The sequence below is a fragment of the Cervus canadensis genome, chromosome 3, assembly GCF_019320065.1.
Source record: "Cervus canadensis isolate Bull #8, Minnesota chromosome 3, ASM1932006v1, whole genome shotgun sequence".
NCBI classification, from domain to species: Eukaryota; Metazoa; Chordata; class Mammalia; order Artiodactyla; family Cervidae; genus Cervus; species Cervus canadensis.
Window position 1 is genome coordinate 49,968,987 of NC_057388.1, and position 5,703 is coordinate 49,974,689.

Sequence of the window (5,703 nt, forward strand, 5' to 3'; positions counted from 1 at the left end):
GCACTGTGCATACATAGGAAAATGAACAAAAATGCTAATTTCCAATCTACTATGCAAACGGTAAAAGATGCCTATTTAGATACATATGCTTTTCTTAGGAAGGGTAAACAGTTCTTTAATTTAATATAGCTGACACTTGAAGATGTGTTTTTCTCTTTTACAAAGATAATTTTTACATTGAACAAGTAAATGAGAATTCAAGTAGAAAGCATCTTGTTAATAGCGACTAATAAAAACTAATATTGCATGCAGTATAATGATATTAAACCTTGTAACTGGTACATAAAGCAAGATCATTCCTATTGTGACTCTGTCAATGAACATCAAATATACTTGCATATTAAATATATACTGTTCAGCAGAAGAAAATATTAACCCTTTTAGCAAAAGACCCAGCTTTCCTGTGAGATTTTACCTTGAAATAAAAATAAAGAAATAACATATTTGAAAGAAAAAAAACCTATTTAAATTCAACTTGTAAAAATACTGTAGCTAATTTTTAGCTTTTCTAACAGATTTATAAAGTAAGAACAATCAAGAAACTCCTTGTTTAGGATGTAAGAGCACATAGAATATACATGTTTCAACACTCAGAGCTTAAAGAGCTAGTCTATAGTTTAATAAAATAATCATTTGTTTCTGTCTTCTCTGTATTTTCATGTTGGAACATAAGGGAAGGGAAGAGATTATACTTCCTTGTGCATATAGCTCCTTGTATTGTTCTCCAGATATGTCTCATCTCTTGTGAAGATATGTTTTTATTCATAAAAACACAGTTTGATACTCTATGAATAAAGAGCAATATAGCATTTAAATGCTTCTAGGGTGCCAAAACTTTTCCAAAGCAAACATTCAAACTAGAAATGGGAAAAAAATTCAGCAGGGAGTTCCAGGAAATCAGTAACAAACCATGATTTTTCAGTTTTTGAGAATATGTGCTTATGCAAGTTGAGGTTCATCCAGGAAAGAAGTTGATTTTAGTGTCTGTGTAAAAGAGCTTTCTGAGTATTGCTGCTGTAAAGATTTCAACCCCTTATTTATTCTCTCCCAGACGTATCTCCAAGAATTTGGGATACAATTTTAGAATTTCTATATTTTATAACTTTAATAACTCTTTTGTTTTTCAGAGTAAGTATCACCATCTCTAGTTTTGTCCACACAGAGCCTCAGAATCTTATTTCATAATCAAGGACAGTCTAAATTGGTCAGATCTCTCTTACTATGTCTGTGGTGTTTTTGTTATGTGGACCTTTATAAACATTGTGTAAGTTTGGTAGGAATGATTGAACCCAAACCACAAAATAAGCACAATATGGATTTGATTTTACAGTTGACTTACATATACTACACATTGGTTGAGCTGTGTTCCTGAAATAATTACCAACATTCTCCTCACTAAAGAACTGATGTCAGCTTTCAGCTTTGTCTTGTATGTGTGTATATATATAGTCTCTATTCCAGTGCAAGCCAGATTTGAGTTTTGCCTAATATTTCCTCTGTTCTGTTAGCTTTGGCCACAGTGGTTATCTGCTTTCTTCTAAAAGGGCACTAACACTGTTTCCATAAAGATTTTAGTCAAGACTGAAGTAATTGATCAAAGTTTCATTTAAAATTAAGCAGTTATCAATGGCCTCAGGGTTGGGTTACAGGAAAGTTGGACCAAATCTAAAATTTCTAAAGTCACACCAAAAATCAGGAGCTAGAGAGACAAGATGAGAACACCAAGTTTTAAGGGTTAGGACTGGGTTCATTAATAAGAGACAAAGCCAAATTCTTTTTTGATAAGGTGGGAAGTGAATTGACCTAGGTTGTATGCCCATCTCTAAATCATTTATTGGGAGGAGGTAGAGGCAGGGGTCTGAGTACAGGCATCTGGACTGTGTATACACCTAGAAGACAGGGAGTGTGTTCAGACCCCTCTAAACCACCCCAACTAAGAAAAAGCATAGTAGTTCCCCAAGAGAAAACTTTAGATTCTGTTCCCAGTAGAATCAGTGGTGAGTAAGCAAAACAGTATGTATGTGTCCATGACAGCTGTAGACAAGCTATTTGAAGTTGAGCATCTTATATAATCGTTCTGAGCCTCAGATTTTTTTGTCTATACAATTGGGACAATAAGACCATCCTAGAAAGGTTGAGAATAGGAGATGATTTGTGTAAATAGGTTCTCAAGCATATAAGAAAATAAGCTTAATAAGTTATTGCTTAAGAAAAGTGTTGTGCTGTGCTGCCCTTTGTTGCTCAGTCGTGCCCGACTCTTTGCAACCCCACGGACCGTAGACTGCCAGGCTCCTCTGTCTGTGGGGATTCTTCAGGCAACAATACTGGGGTGGGTTGCCATGACCTCTTCCAGGGGATCTTCCCAACCCAGAGATCGAACCCAAGTCTCCTGCATTGCAGGCAGATTCTTTACCATCTGAGCCACCAGGGAAACCCTTAAGAATAGTACTTATAATAAAATATATTGTGTATATATATTATGTGAATGTATTTATTTATATTTACAATTATTTATTAGAGATGAGTTTGGAAAAAAATGATAGGGGACATTAGTTTGACATGCAAATAATAATTGTCTCTAGGTAGTAAGCCAATGGAAATAATATTTCTCCAGATTTTATTTTCCAGGTTTTTTAATAGCTATGTTCTTCTTTTATGATATAAAATAAATAATTTTTAAAATAAAACAAGAAAAATTCATGTATCATCATTAATCCTAAAACATGCTTTTTTTCAACATTACTTAGTTTTGAGAATATATCTTCACAATTCACTAAGAATGAAGGATATTGGACCATCAATGTTAATACTCCCATTTAGTTGTTTATTGGTATTTTCTTTTTATCGAAATAAGTGGGCCAAGTCAGTTTATAGGTTTTAATAAATATGTGAGGATCAGTTGCCTTTAAAGAGTAACTAGTAGTTTTAATTTAAAAAAATATGCCATGAAATTACTATTTCTTTAAATATAAACCCAGGGTCTAAAAATCACTAAGAAATTGTCCTTTAACATTTAAGTTATTAAGTGCTTCTGCACTGGGTTGAGTTCAAGGAAGTTTATGACTAAAGATAGCAAAGGGGGCTAATAATAATAATAATATTTACCTGGCTATACCCATAGTATTGCTATTGTACTTGTGTGTGTGTATCTGTGTATTCCTGCAGACACTGAACATATACACCCACACCTACATTCAAATAAAGTCCTTTTAAGAAACCTACTTTAATCAGTGGTATCTTGTGCTTTGTAAAATTGTAACCTTATCACGTGTTGATGTCCATATTGCTGTAAGAATTCCCACCAAGGTTAAATAGATTTTATTTATTAAGAATTAATAGTATAAGGACAAGAGGAGCCTGGCGTGCTGCAGTCCATGGGGTTATAAAGAGTCGGACACAACTTAGAGACTGAACAACAACAACAAATAATAATGTCAGAGAAAAAAAATTGGAGAAATACCACCAAGGTTCCTAGAGTTTAAAGAAAGATAGAGGGATGTTAAGAAAAGCACAAGAAACATAACTGCTATTTTGGAAATATGTATCAAGTACAATGAGAAAACGGGAAGGGGCTTTGCTGAGCCTGCCCTGGAGAGAGAAAAAGGGAAGCCACAGAGGTGGTAGCATTTGAAGAGAGGCTTAGAAGCTGAGCTAGAATCTGATGTCAATCAAGTGAACAAGGAAAAGGGGCAGCATAAGGGGAGTCCAGTGTAGCAGAGTATGGCTCACACGCTGCTAGTGGCAAAGGTAATATTTAGGATGTACAGTTAAGGACAGTTTTTTGTTTGTTTTAACTTTTCATTTTTAAATAGTTACAGACTCATAGGTACTTGGGAAAATGTACAGGTCCTGTGCACCCTACACTCACCCTCCTCCAGGGTTAGCATCTTATCTAACAACAGTAAATATCAACGCCATGAAGTTGGTGTTAGTAGAATTTACAGAGCTTGAGATTGGCCAATCATACATATACTCATTTGTATATGAGTATAGTTCTAATCAATTTTATCACATGTTTAACTACCACCATAAAAAAATGAAGAACTATTCCATCACCATAAAGTTCCCTTACGTTATATCCCTTATTTATATCTCCATCATCCCCCAAACTTCTACTGTCTATCTGCTCTGCATTCAGACTCTAATTTCTGTCAACCACTAATCTGCTTTGTATCTCTCTAATTACATTATTTCAAGAATATTATGTAAATGTAATCACAGAGAATGTTACTTTTTGAGATTGGCTTTTTCCATGCAACATGATTTCTCTAGGGATTCATCTAAATTGTTGCATACATCGTTAGTTTGTTCTGTTTTATTGCTGAGTAGTATTCCATGATATGGTTGCACCAAAGTTTTTTTAACTTTGTTCACTCACTGAAGGGCATTTGAATTTTCCTGTTTTTGAACTGCCAAAACTACTCCCGTATTTGTTCTTTCTTGAACATAAGTTTTAATTTATTTGAGATAAATGCATAGGAGTGCTTGATTGTATGGTAAATGCATTTTAGTTTTAATGAAAGATGTCAACCTGTTTTCCAAAATGGCTGTGTAACATTATACTCCCATTAGAAATATATGAATAATTGACATTAAAAAACTTTTATAGTTACATCTTTATTTTAGGTTACTTTCTACATGTTAAATAACATCAATGTTCCACTTATGATAGTTTCCTCTTAAATATGGATATATTAAGATAAAAATTAGCTGGCTAAGATCAATGCAAAAATATTATAGTATTTTTGTTTTTTTGGATATGGCAAAAAAACAATGCCGGTAGTACAGGAAGAAGGGAAATTTGGGAAACTGACATGGTGGTTTAGGTCCTTTATTTTGATTATTAAATATTAGATAGTTTTGGTTTCAAGTCTTGTTCCATCACTACCTCCCTCTGATTCAGTTCTTATGTATTATTTTACTCAACATATTAGTGTTAGTCACTCAGTTGTGTTCAACTCTTTGTGACCCCATGGATTGTAGTCTGCCAGGCTCCTCTCTCTGTGGGATTCTCCAGGTAAGAATACTGGAGTGGGTTGCCATTTCCTTCTCCAGGGGATATTCCCAACCCAGGAATCAAATCCTGGTCTCCTGGATTACAGGGAAATTCTTTACTGTCTGAATCACCAGGGAAGCCCCAATATATTAATAAAACATATACTTTTAATAGTAATAACAGCATGGTTGTTGAGAAAATCATTGAGATCACATATATCAAAAACGTAACTAATGCCCAGAATGTTGTAAACCTATCTATTTTTGTAAAGATAGCCATTGTCCAGGGTGAGTAGACATGAGGCCATAGTATGCATACATCATAGAATGATTCATAACGTGTGGATGGGACTCAAAACAAACAAACAAGTTTATTAGTGCTAAATATAACCTTGAAAGTGGACATACTGCCTATTATATATACAGAGATTAACAATAGGAGTAAACTGATCCATAGTATATATGGAAATACCTCTTCCTATTTATTCTTCACAGAGTAATAAGTATCATAGGTTCATAAAACAAAGCTAAAGGAACTCTTTTCAAATTCATAGAAATGAAACCTAACCGTTTATGATGTGAAGTTTGATATTGCATTCTTGTTTCAGCTGTTAGTTTTTAGTTGGATTCTCCTCTTTTGACTTCAGAAACTCAAATCAGACTTTTGGGGCAATTGAGAGGAAAGGACTTAGACTAATAGGAACCTAG